The 18,458-nt window shown below is 42.5% G+C and overlaps 1 long non-coding RNA gene across 1 annotated transcript in view; it reads right to left on the reverse strand.

Moving 5' to 3' along the window:
• LOC142586939 (uncharacterized) overlaps window positions 1–15,881 on the reverse strand; it is a 36,920-nt gene extending 21,039 nt beyond the window's left edge. Inside the window, exon 1 of the long non-coding RNA XR_012829305.1 lies at window positions 15,779–15,881. This is a non-coding gene — a long non-coding RNA (uncharacterized LOC142586939). The remainder of the gene's footprint in view (window positions 1–15,778) is intronic.
• Between the last annotated feature and the right edge of the window lie 2,577 nt (window positions 15,882–18,458).

Below are 18,458 nucleotides of genomic sequence, written 5' to 3' on the forward strand. Positions count from 1 at the left end.
CCCCACCCTATACTCGACAAAGAACATAATTTTTCTGAGATCCAAGGTTATGCTTAAGCAAGGTGTTTTTCGTGATTGTAGAAGCAACAAAAGGGGCAGTGAAAAACAGGACCGTTGCTAGCGATCTTACATTATGCTTCTCGATCCTTCAGCTAAGCAAATGTGCACGATATTGTGTAAAATCAGACACAGATTCTGGCTCCTTCTTGGAAATCCCAAATAGAAGCGACAAAGGCAGATTGTCTAATCAAACAGAAGATCAGACAAGTTGCCAGTGTGTTGAATAAAGCATTGAACAAGCCATACCAGTCGTGCAAGGAGAGGAGCAGAAAATAGGACTTCTCACAGCAGTCACAGAGCCACCGTCGTGGACTTCAACTGCTGTTTGAATATTCAGCAACTGAACCGGTGCTTCCATGGCGATCTGAAAGCTTTCATTGAACATAAGCTGCTCTATCTTTTAGAGACGCTGTAATTAGATATTAGCAGATTAAGGGAAACATGCAGACTTCCGCCGAGTCAAGAATGAAATGTTAAAGCCAGCATATTACAACAAGGCAAGAAGAAAGAGTAAACACACAGACGTAGTGTAAACTGTGGTAAGTACATCTGATTTTGTATAAACTATATTTCTGTAGCATCACTGATGACTTCAAGGCTGAGAGGTTTTTTTGCCCTAGAACGTACGTGCTGGTATTAGCACGCGTGCAGAAAAAAATAAACGGGGAGCGCGCCGCGAGAAATTTGTCAGTTTGGTTTTATTTGCGCGCCTGCAACGTTGTTTTCTTCATGTTTATGACCTGGATTAGAGGACAACGTTGTCGGCGGTGCGAATTCTGGACGCGACCTTCATCAACTGGCATTTGTCAACGTTCACATTGCACCCATGCCTACTTTGTCACCGCAACATCTACACCTCTGGTGCCTGCAGGCTGAAACGAGAATCAAGATTGGAAGTATCACGTCATAGCAAGCCATCGTCAGACGTCTTCGGTCTTGCCTAGGCCCCTGCTACCAACCAGTGCGATATCATGCAGACTGCTATTCCAGGGCGCAACACACCATCGAAGCACAAGGGACTCCAGGAGCCTATTGTCGTCATTGAGCAAGGCAACGGTCGTCAATTACTGCTACTTCGTCAGCGGAAGAATATGCATGGCCATGAGAGCGCGACCTTCGATGGGCATCTCTTGAAGCAGCTTTCTCTGCAATTGCTTCTCTCAGTGGTAGAGAAGCTTCTCGGCGCCAGCTCCAGCATACCGTTATCGGCGTTTGGCGAGCTTGTCCACAAGAAATTGAAAGTCCTCACTTAACACTCAATTGCTTCTGCCATATACTCTACCCGATAGTCAGGTTCCGACTCAGCTGAAATGACGAAATTGCCGAAACCTACGTAAATTTTGCGTGAAGTTGCCCACCATCATCGTGGCCTTGTTGTTAGTGTGATAACGAATACATGGGCACACCCCGAAAATTGCTGTGATTGCAGTGAGGTTCCGTATAGAGTCTAAGTACGACAACGTGGTGGCCTAGCCGCGTATGCTATAGGTACGAGTAAAATTGTCCGTGGGTCACCCCAGAAGGATGGTAGCTTGAGCTCGCGTGCTCAAGGCAGCTGGGCGGGCATGAAGTGCGCTGCGTGGCAGCAGGCGCTGTAACTTAGAGGTAATCAGCGGTCGGTGCAAAGATAGGGACATACGAGATAGCTGACTAGTACATGTGCCTTGTCTCGCCCGTGCCAGGTTCGCGTTCAAGCGAGAAGCAACACACATAGCTATTTGCTCACTGCTCCTGTCGCTCTTCGTCAGGTAAGTGTTCTGACAGTAGGTGCCTGCGATTATCGAGTTATATGGGTTGGTGTCTTCCTGCGTACTCTTAGCACCAAGCTTGTTAATTTAGTTATTAAGCAAATGTTTACCCTAGTTTATACAACCGGTAAACTAAATGAGGTAACGAAAAAGCTGTGAAATGGGCTGCTATCACAATGAATGATGCGTTTCTCTGGCAAAACTTTTCGAATACTTTTCATCACCGCGTTACATACCAGTGCGCAAGAGTGCGCAGTTCGCAGCGGAACTGTTATACTAAGTCTCAACTTCCGCTATCTGTCCATGAGCCCGGTCATCACCGCAGTTCGCTTCCTACTGCTCATCCCATCATCGTTTTGGGCCCTTTGCGGAACACTGCAGGAAGCCTTTAGCTGGCAGATAATCAAGGCAAGAGATCACTAGTGGTGATAAGTGACTTCCCAGGCATTCACTCCCGCTTTTCGTTCTATTTTACCGGAGCTGCCTCTTGCTTTGAATAGTTTATCGACAAAGGAGCCAAAGTGAAAATACTAGCTGACAATTCTACGCACCGCATCTATGCGCCTAAGTGCTGCCTGCATAATATTAATGGCTTCAACACTTGAGTCTTCATACGAACTACCTAATAGTCTATGTGAGATTCGGTGCTTGTAACACTGCAATTAGTTCGTAGCTGGCGTCATTCAAGCCACGCAAGAGCCCAGTTCCTTTGCAAGTTGCCTCCTGACGGACACAACCCGCAATGATGCACTGTATTCCCCCGCACGTCTTTGTCACCAGCATGTTTTGCCCCGAGTTTAAGTTCGGTCTCATAATGTCTCACTTGGTTCCTTGAACTTATGTGGATTAGCCTAGAACGCTTTCGTATATGTCTCACATCTAGAGAAGGTTGTGCCTCTTGAAGACGTCGTCATTCATCGCAAAATCACTTGCGGAGGATCGACCCATGCACCACGTTCTCGACTCGCTCCAGAAAACCTCGGCATGACCAGGCAGGTGCTCGCGCACAAGGCGGAGATCGCCATCTCAAGATTGTTTTCACCTTTGAAAGAAGTCCCCCTCCCCCTTCTCCTCTAAAGAAAACTGATGACTGCAGTCTCTTTGGAGAGCCAAGCACTATATATATAGCAACTATTCCTGATCGCTACCCTCGACTCACAAAAAACTTCATCATTAACCCACTAGGGCGCACCATCTTTTCACACCTAGATGTACAGAAGCCCTACTAAAGCTACGCCACAGTCACACGTTTTGCGCTATGTACCTTGTATTGCGTGCCTTTTTGACATCGTAGAGCTTGGCAAACATGTGAACGCTTCTTTAGACAGTTTTAGGATAGGGTTTGTCGCCTTACGTACGTTAAACGTAAGCACCGTTGTGAGGAGTTACGGTGCGAGTCGTCGGAATTCCTTTAGTTTACATAACGGAAACGCGAACGTAAAGAAGACGTTATAAAACAGGGTGCCGCCTGGTGCCTCGTGCCAAACATATCCAAGCCAAGACGATCCATTAGCAACAAGCCTGTTGTTGCTGTGTGGACGCGTCTCGTTAGGCCTACGGGCGCCAGCATCGCTGAACAATTTCAGAAAATAGACGCGCTATGGGCTAATAACTAATCTTTCAGCTGAGTTTAAAGAAAGCGAAAGCAAATTACAATAGTTACTGGCGATCAACGCGAGTGAGAGCGTAGCCATCACGAGAATTCACGCTAAAGCGGGATCCATGGGCGCCGCCATATTCGACAACGCTATTTCATAGCGTGCGCAAACATTACGACCGTTAAACTCGCCAATATAACGTACGTTATAATAGCGCACGTAAACCGCAGAAACCTAATAATGTTCCGAGCATTCGCAGTGAGGACGACGCTATTTCTTTACGTACGTAAAGCTTTTACGTTCGGTGGCAAATGCTAAACTAAAACTGTCTATTGTGATCATCCATGGCCCAACTTGTGTTTTTCTACATCGAGGATATTTTTTTTCGATACCTGTTATAAAATTGAGCACCTTCATCAATCACACCTCGTCTTCGAACGCTTCGCTAAAAAAGGGTCATTTTAAACCGCGAGAAGTGTCACAATGCCTTTGGTTGTGTGCAGTTCTTGGGCCACCATGTAGACAACAGTGGCATATCGCCCTCTTGACAGGAAAGTTAATACGATAGAGATTTTCCTTTGATAATGGTTGGTCTACCTGGAACATTTTTTTTTGTTTGATCAACTATTACCGTAAGTTTTTACTAAGTGTCGCCGCTGCCGTGCATTCTTTCGAAAACCCCATCTACCGCACACGTGTCAAAGGTCGTTGTTTTAGTGACGAAGTCAATGTTGCATTCATGACATTTAAGAAACATCTTTCTGCTCCTGCCGCCATGGTCCGCGCGAATAATGATTATTGTTCGAGTGTCATATTTCATGACTGATGTTCTGTAGTCGATTGAGTGCACGAGCGACTGATCCATCGCTACTGAAGTGCTTTCGGCTTCTTTCCTAAAGAAAAAAAAACGTCCTCTAAACAGCAGTGTAGCTCTATTGAAGAAGAGCTTCTTGCGGCTTAACGTATGCACCGTAATTGTGGTTGCTTCCTTGAAGAATTCCACTCCTGAGTTTTACAAACCACAAGCTGCTCATGAACGCTTTCTTCTCATATTAATCTATTCTCCTTCGACAGAGAGGAGTAATACTGTATGAGATTACAGCTTACTGTATGAGATTACAGCTTATAACTGGATTGGACCGACGGAAGAATCTTATGTGCCGCCTGTGAGTAGCAGTTTTTTTCACAAACGCCTACTCATTACTACTTGAACTGGCAGACCGTCTCAATTGGAGCAACTGTGGTGTTGTAGAAACAACAGGCATCTCATGTATGACTGCCCCACAAACGAAGATGAAGAGAGTGCCCTTCGAACAGGCAAGGCATTTCAACAGGGAGATCTTGGGCCCGCGCTCTCGTGCGTCTGCTATATGCAAAGCCACAAAGGCGCTGGTGCGTTTCTTGAAATGCACCAGCCTGTATGACCCCTTGTGACTGACTCAGCGGTGAACGCTTGTGTGTGTAACAGTGCAAACTGTGAAGTTCTTCCTTTGTTCTCCTCTTTCAGTCGTCTTTCCGTCTTTTCCCAGCAGGGTAGCTTACCCGGCTCAGGCTGGTTAAACTCCATCCCTGTCCCTTATGACTTCTGTCTGTCTTACTAACCTGTCTAAAAAACTATGGCATGAAAAAGGTTCCGTCAACATGCCTGCCAAGGTGCAAAGGAGTGTTTATTGTTTTGAAACATGCTTCACCATGCTGCAACTTCTCGCAGAGGTTCAAGTGTACGATCAGGAACTTTAGTCTTTTGTTCATCGACCACTTCATCTCTGCGCCTCAAAGACGCCCTATTTTGCGACCGCAGCACTTGCGCCATCTGCAGAGGTGACAACGCTCGTGGACTGCAACTTCGTCATGTTACGTTGCACGTAAGCATTCTGTACTCTGTAATATTCTTTACTGTTCTGTATACATCTGTAATATCATCTGATTCGCACACAATAGAGTTTGTGCCAAAAATTTAGCTCTGGCCTGGAATGAAAGCAGTTGTACGAGCCTTGGGAGCCTGTGTGACTTGTCGCTTGTCAACACTGCAAAGTGTTCAGACACTGCGCTATGTGCCTGATCAGCTTTGTTCATGCGAACTTCTGTGTCGCCTTTATTCCCGCTGAGCCCAGTTAGATCCCTCTCTGCTTTAAAAGAATAGCGATATACAGGGTATCTCAGCTAACTTTAGCCAAAGTAAAAATATGCCGATGCACACTTATACGAAGCCACCAAAAGCGTGTTCCTCACATTTGTATGTGTGAGGCTATTTATTGTATTTTGCCTAATTAGGCAATTAGTCAAAGAATAATGAACGAACTTCTGAAGCAGCGATGCTAGGAAGAAATTCCAATTAGAAAGTTGCAGAGCGCTTTGCAAGACGCTTTTTTTTTCAGAACCTTATTTCTGCGCAAACTCCGAAACCTTGGTAAAGTTAGCGCAACTGCAAGAAAACAATTCTTCATCAAACACCTTCCTGTGGCATTATAGTATTCCTTGAAGCAGCACTCTTACTATATTGCCAACGCAACCTTCAGCGAAGGCATCTGTAGTTTTATTGATATCAGCGCCGCGAGCACTGATTTGCTATTTGTATTTCAATTTTAATCAGTTTAAATGATGGTAAAGATGGAATAACAGTCGTTTGATTCAAAAAAGGAGGAGACATAATGCTGGAAAAACTGGCGGCTCTCTATACAAAATGTCTCTAGCCTACACGGGTCCCAGAAAACTGGAAGAATACAAACATTATACTAATCCACAAAAAGGGAGACATTAAAGAACTGAAAAAATAATAGGCCTATTAGGTCACCCCCAGTATTATATTAAATATTTACCAAAATTATTTCCAATAGAATAAAGGCACACTGGAATTTTATCAACCAAGGGGACAGGCGGGCTTCAGGAAAGGATTCTCTACAATGGATCACATCAATGTCATTAATCAGGTTATCGAGAAATCGGCAGAGTACAATAGGCCTATTTACATGACTTTCATAGATTACGAAAAAGCATTCGATTCAGTTGAGATACCAGCAGTTACAGATGTTTTGCAGAAGCAAGTAGAACAGACCACTGAGGTAAATATCTTGGAAAATATCTACAGAGATTCCACAGCCACCCTAATTCTGCAGAAGAAGGGTAGGAAGATACCTATAACGAAAGGAGTCAGACCAGGAGACACAATCTCTCCAATGCCTAACGCTGTTCACTGAGTGTTTGGAAGAAATATTGAAGCTATTAAACTGGGATGGTTTGGGAGTAAGGATCGACGGCGAATACCTCAGCAACCTTCAGTTCGCCGATGACATTATTCTATTCAACAACACTGCAATCGAGTTAAAGAAATGGTTGAGGAACCTAACAGACAGAGTGTAAGAGTGGGGTTGGTAATTAATACCCATGGCTTTGTTGTTTGCTTGATGTTTTTGCCTGCGGTAGTTACTGCTTTTAGGAGTGGACATCGATACTAAACCCGGGCTCGAAGTTGCTCAAATCTTGAAGCAACTTAAGGAAATCGCAGCTGATATTAAGGATATCAAAGAAAACCACCTTGTAGAAATTGACAGAAAAGGTAGACACTTTATCGAAACTTGAAGACACGGTAACTTTACGCCAAAACTGGCTTTCATATATTAACGATGTTGTTCTGACCCTTGAAAAGAAAATAGACCAATTGGAGAACCGCAGTAGAAGACCTAATTTGATTATTTTTGGCCTAGCAGAACGAGAGAGTGAAAACGGCGAATCACTGGAAACAGCCGCCAATAAAGGTACCTTCTAAGAACTTCTCAAACTGAACCCGAATAGCTATTTAACGAATACATTGATTAGGTCTTCCGTCCACGAATAAGAAACGACCTGTCATGCTGAGATTGTTCGATACAAGAGACAAAGCGTTAATTTTTGAACAACGTCACAAGCTGAAGAACACTACTAAATCAATAAATGAAGACTATTCGCGAAAAGTTCGAGAAGTTAGAAGGAAGCTGTGGGCAAGTGCGAAAGGAAACCGCGAGAAGGGTGATAAAGCTTACTTAGCTTTTGACAAGTTATACATCAATGGGACAGCTTATATTTAGAGCGAGGAAAAAAAATTAAATAATTCCTGTTAAAAAACGACGCAGAAAACCATACCGCCCAACGACCCGCCGTCACGCGCAAGCGCCGAAATAGGCACGGGAGTCGCCGATGATCCAGACAATGTTTCAGAACTTCCATGTTTAGAAATCTTCGAACCTTCCATCCACAGAAATTCAGTTTCAGGCAAGGATAAATGTCTGCGTATGTGAATTTTAATGCTCGTAGCGTGGTGAACAAGACAGATTCCCTAGATTTTCACTTTCTACAACACGATCCGCACATCCCAGTCATAACGGAAACATGGTTGCGCAGCGATATAACAAATGAACTTGTTCTTCCACCCCATTACAAAGTATTTCGTAAGGATAGACTGCGCAGAGGGGGAGGAATAGCGGTTCTAGTTAAAGATCAAATCGGAACCACGTTTATCGGTCATACTCCCGAACTAGAGTGCCTATGCCTCAGGTTGTCGTGCTGGGGTCAATGCTTTGTGCTGTTCGCATTTTATAGACCTCTTGATGCTACACCAGATTACATGAAGAAACTTAAAGAGCACCATGTCTCTCTACGAAAATAAAAAAAAAATTTTCTGTTCGGCGATCTTAACTTCTCTGGTGTCAGTTGGGAGCTCCTAAAAGCAAACAATCAGGCAAATGGTAACATTATTTATGACATTATGCTAAAACATGATCTTATTCAAATGGTTAATGAACCTACGCGTGTGCAAGTGTCATCTTGTTCTATATTAGATGTTATTTTTTTTAAACCGAACGTTTTTTGAGCAGACCTTGTCAATAGAAGTTGGCTTATCTGACCATTACCTTTGCACTTTCCTTGCCCATTGTCAAAACTACTTTTCCTAAAACTGCCAATAACAAATCCTTTAAAGATTACACCAGCGCGTATGACGCCAGCTTAGTTGATTACGTGGAAACTTGTCTTACGCGATTTGCAGATAGTGGTAGTGGTGTGACTGCACTTTGGACCGCGTTTACTACAATATGCAGACAATGCATAGATACATTCATACTCACTTAAACTAAGAAAGTCAATAAAAGAACGCCTTGAATGATGCCTGGAATAATACAAATAAAGCGCAAAATCAAACGAATAAAGAAAAGCATCCACGCGCGGTCGTTAATACGGAACTCCAAAAAAAGCTTTCATGTGCCGTGCGAGATTAAGAACTTTTTATTTTTCTATAACACTGCCCAACTTTATAAAAAACGCACGGGATAAGTTTTGGGGATAGCTTGGCAATAGCAAGAAGACTATTACAGAAATTGCAAGTAATGGAACCACTCTTAACGACTTGAATGCCGTCGCACAACATTTTAACACTTATTTCCATAGCGTATTCTTCCGTGCACGATCAGGCCCATCTTTGAGTTCTGCAGTGTTTGAAGAGCACGAGGCGAACTTTACATCTTACCACGGCATTGCGTCCATGTTACTCAATTTAAAAACCAAAGCAACCCCTGGCCCTGACAACCTTCCGAATGTGTTTCTTAGGCGATACGCCCAAACTGTTGCCAAGTTCTTAGTTGTATTATTCAGAGCATCTTTGTTATGCGCGAAAGTGCCTGAAGATTGGAAGATGGCTTGAGTTGTTCCTGTCTTTATGAAAGGTGATCAATTATTGCTCTAGAATTACCGCCCCATATCATTAACGTCATCTTGCTGCAAACTCGCTATAATGAATTTCTAGATGAACACTGCGTACAAACAAATGCTCAACATGGCTTCAGAAAAGGTTATTCCACTACTACACAATTATTAACAATAATTGATCCAATTGCCAAAGCTTTGGATGCCAGCGGTCTAATTCATGCAGTGCTTTTGGACTTCAGTAAAGCATTCGATAGGGTAATTCACAAAAATCTAATTTTAAAATTAAGGAACTTTAACCTTTCGGACATCACAATTACCTGGATTATAGACTATCTGGATAATCGCCAGCAGTATGTTTCAGTTGACGATCACAATTAGGGATATCTACCAGTCACTTCTGCTGTTCCCCAGGGCAATGTCCTGGGTCCATTGCTCATTCTTTTATATATTAATGATATTGTTACCGTCGTCAAACCAGGAACACAAATGATGCTCTTTGCAGATGACTGCGTTGTATTTCGTACTATTATGTCCGTGGATGATCAGAAGGAACTTAAGTCTAGCTTCAATTATATAGCTTTGTGGTGCGAAGAATGGGGCATGGCTGCAAACATAGATAAAGCTGTCTTTCTTCGCATAACGCATAAAATGAATCCCCTGGAGCACACGTATCAAATGGGATCAGTTTCATTAAAGCAAGTAGAGAGTTACAAGTACCTTGGCGTAACGTTCACTAATAAATTATTTTGCAACCTTCACATTGACAACACATGTTCTTCCGCCTTTCGGAAGCTAACCTATCTGCGACAAAAACTAAGAAATGCCCCCTTAAACGTTAGGCTACTCAATTAGATAACCTATATCCGGCCAGAACTTGAATATGCTTGCGTTGCATGGGATCCCTATACTAAAGTGAATGTTGACAAATTTGAGACAATACAGAGAAAATCTGTTCGTTTTATTTATTCCAAGTTCAAAAGTTCGCATTCGCCGTTAGAGTTGATGTTGGCTAACGACTTTCCTTCGCTTGAACGAAGAAGACAGATACACAGGCTGGATTTTTCACATAACCTAATTAATCACAAATTGGCTTGGACCCTTCGCTATGTGTAAGTCGTCTCTCCACTTGGTATACACGACACGATCGTCTGGATACACTGACACATATCTATGCTAGGACAGACAGCTATAAGTTCTCCTTCTTTCCCCAGACTATTTCTGAATGGAATTCGTTGCCAGCCTCTTACAACATGTGACCGTGTTTTATCTAGGTTTTCATTGTCTATTTTGTTTTTGCATAGAATGTGTTCTTCCCGTTGAATGGGCAAGGCAAGCCCTCGACTCTCATACTCCCTTGCCTTTAATGTGCAAATCCCTTGCCTTTGATGTGCAATTCCCTTGCCTTTTTTACATCGTTCTGTTTGCACCATAAACTGATTTAGGTGTTGTGTTTTGATCTTTTTCACTAAGTGTTTCTGGGAGCAATATATCATTGCAAAGTCTATATATTTTGTGAATTTATACGAACGTATCTTGTATATGTCTTGTACTCAATGTCGGCCCGTCCTGCAAGGACCACAATGTGGTCTGCAGTATGTACTAAATAAGATAAATAAATAAATAAATAAATAATATGCAGAAGAACAGAGATAATGATGAACAACCGGGCAAGGGAACAAGAATTCAGGTCACCAGTCAGCCTCTAGAGTCTGTGGAGGAGTACGTTTACCTAGGTCAAATAATCACAGGGAACCCTGACCATGAGAAGGAAATTCACAGAAGGATAAAAATGGGTTCGATCGCATATGGCAGACATCGTGAGCTCCTGACTGGAAGCTTACCGTTCTCATTTTAAAGGAAGGCATACAATCAGTGCGTTTTACCGTTGCTGACATATGGGGCAGAGACTTGGAGACTGACGAAACATCTAGAGATCAAATTGAGGACTGCGCAAAGAGCGATGGAACGAAGAATGCTAGGCATAACTTTAAGAGACAGAAAGAGAGCTGTTTGGATCAGAAAGTAAACAGGTATAGAGGATATTCTAATAGATATTAGGAGAAAAAATGGCGCTGGGCAGGCCATAACCATTGGCCAATAGGGTGACATAATGGGTACCAAGAGAAGGGAAACGCAGTAGAGGACGACAGAAGACTAAATGGTGTGACGAAATCAGGAAATTTGCGGATGCTAATTGGAATCGGCTCGAATAACACAGGGGTAATTGGAGATCGCGGGGAGAGGCCTTCGTCCGGCAGTGGACATAAAATAGGCTGATGATGATGATGAAAGAAATCTGCATAGTGCATTTCTTTTTATAGATAGAAACAATCCTACACAAGTACATTGTGTTGACCAGCCTTAATAAATCACTAATACAAAGCGTTTATTAGAATATCAGCAGAGTCGCTTCTGAGAACCTTCGCTGTAAACCTTCCGAGAGACTGCTTCTGAGGAAATTGTGAGGTGGGCATAGGTGTGAATAAGTACCAAGTTCCATTAAAAATGGTTAAATGAAGTCTAACTCATCACTTCAATATACGTAGATTTATATTACTTTGTTTCAATAACATAGAATCGAAAAAAATTTACATTTTTAATACATTTTTTGCAATGGAACCTAAGCGTGCACCTATTCAGTGGAAAAAGGTATTTTGCAATGAAATGCCATTTTTTGCAGAATTTAAGCCAACTCGGTACCTATACCGTAAAGTAAAAATTATAAATATTTGATGCGGTATGACTGTACTTCACTAATTTCTTTGCCAATGTCAATTACTAAGGTTGTGCTCTTCGCTTAACCATGACGGCACGGACAGAGAGATTAGATATGGACAAGATAATTAGGCGTAATTTTTGACAAAGATACAGTTTCAACGGTGCGAATCATGTCAATCAGTTCAGGACAACATATAGTGGCCGACATGACGCCTAGATATACGCATTTCGCATTGGGCTGGCCGTTACGTAGCTTCTCATATGTTGAAACAATAACGACAAAGAAAACACATGGCAGGTTTTATTGATTTTTGTTATGCAGTGAACTTTTCCCACTTTAACTGCACTTTGAATTTGTTATGAATGATCTTTTATATTTCAAACGTTAAAGTTCCCTGGGCCTATATAGCAAATAAAAAAACGCGATGCCGCTTTTCAAACATATCTTAGGGTTAAGCAAACTCAATATATAACTTTTGCGGATGGATTTAACCTCCCGGTTTCATATTTAGCGTACCAGCGCTCGTTATTTGTTTGTTTGGGAGGGGTTATTATGGGGTCAGTGTGTGATAGTTAATTTCTTAAGGCAACATGGTGGTTTTGGTGTTGCTTTTATAAGGGCACTTAGGGCTGACGCAATTATTGATACAAATCAACAAGTGTTCTTTTTCAACTGCAGCCCACATACAATAGTAGAGAATTCAACAGTTGCTTCATTGGTGCTCTGAGACATTCAGCAAACGGTGGCCTCTCTTCCAACCACAAATTATATGCTGCACTCTACGATTGTTGCATGAAAATTGCTTTACCTATCATGCGATAGAGCCTGCCTCGTGTTTCCTGATTCAGGTTGGACTATATTTATGCCAAATTTTTTCAAACTTGATAGGTAATATACTATTTATATCGCCTTTGTTACTTTCTGTTTTCTTCCAACTTGCAGTTTATTATAAAGAAGCTTGATAGACTATCCAAATTGTCTTTAGGTGTTCGAATTTATTTGTTATTCTTTCCTAATTACACAACATGAAGATAATAGCAGCGTCATTATTGTGACCGACAAGATGTGAACAGGGTGGAATACTTATCAGTGTTTATGGGTGGTCGTTCTTTTCTGGCGCATACTCATTTACGCAAGGTGGTATCAAACAGGCTCATCAATGACCAGCACAGACCTAATAGTACATATCCAGTGGTCTGAGTCGGCAGCAAAGAGTTTCTTCAAACAGTGGTGCCTACCCTGTCCCGCAGTTCCGCAATTGATGTTCCGCAGTTGAAGCCATTGTGCAGAACCATCTCCTATTCAGCTGCGAGGATTTCTTTTTGAATGTCTCCTTACTTGGTAGTCACATTATAAGAAGCCAACCAACGCTGACACCAAGGACAACATAGGGGAAATTACTTCTGCCTAATAAGTGAAATCACAAAAGATAATTTATAGGAAATGAAAGTGAATAAAAAAGAACTTGCCGAAGGTGGGGAACGATCCCACAACGCGAAATTGGAAGGTTGCGGGATCTTTCCACTCCTGTGGCAATTCTTTCTTTCTCCACTTTCATTTCCATTATTTATTGTTTCTTTATTTCATTCATTAAGCACAATTTCCCCGATGTTGTCCTTGGTGTTAGTGTTTGTTGGTTTCTTATAATATGACTAATAAAAGCGGGTCCCTCGGTTAACCTCCCTTTGTTCTCTTTCCTTACTTGGGGGTTATACGTGCTACAATTTGTTGGATGACAATCCCTCCCTTTCAGAAGCCTTCCTGCGACTTGCCAGCTTCTGCTGAATGGATTTTCTGGATATATGGCTTACTTTACCAAGGAAAACAGTCCACCCAAGCTCTTCTAAAATAAGCTGTGTTGACTTCATGTTGTCTTTTTGATAGTTTAAGATACTTGTGACATTTCTAATACTCTGTTTCAAAGTAAGACGCGCAGTTCTTTTTTTATTTTCTTTGATGTACTCAAATAATTGTCATTGTTTTGCTGAATCATTTGTCACTTGTTGTACTTCTTTTCATTTATTTTGGCATGTCTGCATATTTGTTGTTTTTACGCACATCAGCAATTGAGTGGATGATGGGACAAGGCATGTGCAGTAGACTTTCTCCCAATTTTTTTTTCTTTCCTGTGTTGCGGACGGATATCCCATAATGATATGAGCCATTGGTATAAATGAGTCTCTAAATGTTTGGCTGCATGTTTGCTCTTATATAGAATAAAACATTAAATGCGCAGGCTATGACTATATGTCAAAGCTAACGGTTAAGAATGATACACAAGTACTATCTACCGATTCAAATATTCTCAAAATTTTGTCATTCAAAACGCTCAGTTCACCATGAAGAATTTGCGCCACCTTAGATATGAAGGGCATCATGATAAATATTGTTCAAATTTGTTTGTCTTAGTTTACGTTAGTTTAAATATTTTAAAGACGTGTATTATGTTGAAAGTGGAAGTGGCACGACTGCTTAGTTACCCGGAGGCCTTCATTTTGTAGAAGATACGGCAGTAACGGCAGATACGGCGGAAATAAGTGCGCGCACGCTCTGAAGGCCACAGCACTGCGCGTTCGCGGTCGCGGAGAGTGGAGGGCAAGCGAAAGTTCTCGCCCTCTGACGAGATGCTTCGGAGCCGGCGAGAATTCCTGTACATTTCAGTCGTCGTTCGTCCGCCGCTGCTGGGACACGGCGCGCGCGCCGGTCGGACTCGGCGACCAGAGCATTGACCTCACCGCCCACGTGACGACTTCGGCACCTGTGATCGGCTCGCTCGGGTTTGCGAAAGTGCGGCGCCGAGAAAAAATGGGTTCGGGATCCATCCTCCCGTGGCAGAAATTTGTGCCGGGAAAGCGTCTTCGGCGGCGCACGTTCTTAAACGTGCCGCACTTGCACGCATATTTTCAGAAGTGAGCACGTGCCTTTACACGCCGTACTATGGACGCCACATTTGCAGGGTACTATATCAGCCGATAGAATGGTGTCAGCTGATAACACTAGTGAAAACATTTTGCGCGTATAAAGCAACTATTCGGGGCCATGCGAGCATACAGTGGTCAACAAAGCCTAGTTCCAAACAATAATATTGACAGGACCATTTGGCACCCAGAACTTCTTTTCCAATACATCACGACACATACCTTAAATCATCCAGCGCAATCCTACGCCTTAAGCACACAATGTGCCTTCGAAAGCAAGTTACAAGGCTAGTTAGAGGAAACGCTCCTTCACTTACACTATTACTATTCTATTTCACTTATAGTCATACAATTCACTTATACTTCACTAAGACTTATTACACAAAAATATTTATGACACGTCCTATAATATAAACAATGCTAGCAATATACATTTAAGATTGTCTCCGCATAGCGTTTCACAAACTGTAGCGAATAGCTTGCTTGCTTGCATTGAGCGCTTACAATTTTTTTGGAATTAAACAAGTCTGTGTTGGCTCTCCCGATCTGTAATGCCATCACTAGACACTCTATGTAGATTACTATTTGGTTTGGGCTAGTTATCGACATAAGACCAAATATTTACTCTGCAATCGCATTTGATTTTGAAAGTATGCATTTAGTTCGCTGAATACACTAGAAAAGGATGTCACTGCATGTAGTTGTTGGCGACACTGCGCCATGAACACATGTGTAGGAATGTTCTGATCGAGCGATCGACTTACGTAAAACCTCTAAATTGGGTGTTGAAGATGTTAATTGAATTCAAGATATAAATATCGAGCATACCTTGTATCCTCTCGAGTTGGAACAAAACAGAGATCAGAGTAGCAACGTGGCCGATCCTCATCCTCATCTTTAATTTTGGAAAGTGTTTCACTTGCAACTGGAAAGCATATTGTTAGAAAATGCACAAGTTTCTATAAAATTTTGCATTCTGTTGAATAGACAACTTTGAAGTTAACATCTTGGACTTTTTCGTAAGCGTATTTAAAGATGGTATTGTCTCAGAATACTTACTGCCGGCTGCTTCATGTTTCTCAATAAAAATATCTGCTAGGTCCTGCCTGTATTGTATAAAATACCCCTATTTCCTCGTAAGGTGAAAATATACGGTGGCTTGCCTACTGCTACACGAAATCAAATGGTGTATAGCGTCTTAGATGGCTTTGTAGTACAGATATACTATTGTGAATAACTAAAGGTTCTCCAGTGCAAACAATCGTTTCAGGCAAATGCCCTACAAGCCTATTTTCGCTTGCAAAAAATAGCAGGAGCCTGTCCAAACGAAATTCAATGCTAGTACGTATGACGGAGCGTTCATTATTCTCCCAACTAAAGAACATACAAGAGCCAAACTTGTCGTGGTTTTCTACCGTTGTGCGAACAATGTCACACAATTTTCGCTAGGCAGATTGTCGTACAAATCCAAACCACATTTGATTTCTTATGAGGTAATTTCTCTAAATCAGGGAAATGAAAGGATATTGCTTGAAACTGTGTTTCTAATCCCATCCTAATAACTCAACTAGCAGCATTACTATTTGCGCCTTTTGCAGTCACGATCAATCAATTTCACGGCATACGGCAAACATTAACGGCACTAATGAAAAACTCTGTAGACGTCACTTAGGTTACGACACGTTGGCAGCAGCACCGGTCTGTGTGAATTCTGTTTCGTTGAACGCATAGTCCACTTCTTTTTTTTGGACTTGTCCTATCACTTTTATAAATCTTCCACCCCTCAGTAGCCGAATTCGGCTGAATGTTGTTGACTACTAGGATAATGCTTATGCCAACAATGACGATGATTCTTATTTATTGGCAGTCCTTAAAGACTGGCGGCGACAAACAGTTTCTTAGCCTGTTTGAGGTCATTAGATAAGCTGTGCATGGTTATCGTTCTAGCTTGTCGCCCACATCACCGTAATTTTCTCTCTTCCTTAAAATTAGGCCACGTGGAGTTCCTCAACGTGCACCTAAATCTAATTACACGGGTGTTTTCGCATTTCGCCCCCATCGAAATGCGGCCGCCGCGGCCGTGATTCTTCTTTAAAACGCAAGAGTGTTGATAGCAGCATTGTCCTTTGAAAAAGTGGTCACTGCACTTAGTGGACACTCTATGGCAGTTCTTCAGGAGCGGGTCATCTTCAGCTGGGAAGGAGTGGCGCTATACAAAACTCGGTGGAATGGAGGAAGAGCTCTCAATTGATTCCTTTAGGTTATGAAGGTTAATATTTTGACATGTGAGTCGCCCTCCCCAAGCCTAGAAGGAGCACCATGCTCCGTTCATCTGTCTGAGCTTCTTCAAGAGGGTGCCAATTCTAGCCGTTTTCGCTGTAGAGCTCACGCCTTGTAAGATTCTATTAACAATTTTGGATGCTTATTTTTCGTTTGGAACTGAAGCCCCATCAGTTACACGAGAAATTGTTACATCTTTCCCGACGTCAGTTACAGCTTGGCTATTAATGTCATCGCAGAACACAGTCTTGTTTGAAGTACACTAAAAGAATCATACGTTACCAGGATTCGTATCCATGAGAGAGCTTCTCATAAACGTCTTGAGCCATATTTGTCATAACACGTGAAAACATCAATTGTACAATTACAATACCATATATATGAATTTACACGGGATCACGTTAAGTGGTCCCTCTATGTTTTCAAGTTCTCAAACTGTGGCGAGTCGTGCAGGACCGCAACTGGTGTGCCTGCACAACGCTGCTGCCACTTTGAGCTTGCAATCGCACACCCTAAAAGTTGCATTGCTTTTGTGCTCCTCAACAGCATTTCAAATTGGGCACTCTTGAGCACGGCATAGGGTCTGAAGGATATTTGGTGTCAAAATACTTGTTGCGAGGTTCGCGCTTTAGAAAACGCCCATCTGCGTTGTTTAGACCATATCTGCAAAGTATCACTGCAATGGATGCTGCTGAAGCATCTGAAAACCCAAGCTTAGCCCCCCCCCCCCCCTGCGCCCCTTAATCGGCCAGCAAGGTGATCTTAAGCAAAGAGTGCGTCCCCATCACACGCAAAGCACCTATAGAGCACAATCAGACAGCCTCATTGTAACAACCTATGCACTCCTGTGAAAGGGAAAGTATGAAGAATATCCTCTGGAAGGCCAGAGTGCAGCAAGAAAAAGAGACAAAATAACAGAGAAGGCAAGTGTTGGTACAGGAGCAGCTGGCTTTCAGCTATGATATGGGAAAAGACTGGACAGTAACATAACTTCTGGCCGCTGGTTGAGGTAACGGTGAATAGACTTTGCACTGGGAAATGTTGCGAAATCAGGAGACTGATAGGCTGCCATTGCTCTAGGGCTGGTGCCTTGTCAGATGTAATATAAGAAGAAAAGGACAGTGGGAAGAGAGAATGAGGTTCGTGTACAGTAAATTACATGACGGGGATGAAGAGAGGAAAGCCAGCGAAAGCGTTGTGCTCCTCGCCTAAATACTGAGTTCCCCAGATCTCCTAGGCTTTCCTAATTGTGTTTCTTTTTACGGCAATCCTTGCCAGCAGCAGGATAGAAGGAGCCTTGTTGACCCATTCTACAGTGTCGTGGGGGTGCCCTTGCCTTTGGGATGTGCGTCGTCGGAAATGTGGGCTAGGCGCCACTGTGCGTTGAGCTTACCATTAGCGACTGTTATTTCCGTAGACAAGTGTAGAAACATGTGTGTTTCCGTTCATGCGTAGAAAC

Source organism: Dermacentor variabilis, chromosome 7 (genome assembly GCF_050947875.1).
Source record: "Dermacentor variabilis isolate Ectoservices chromosome 7, ASM5094787v1, whole genome shotgun sequence".
NCBI lineage: Eukaryota > Metazoa > Arthropoda > Arachnida > Ixodida > Ixodidae > Dermacentor > Dermacentor variabilis.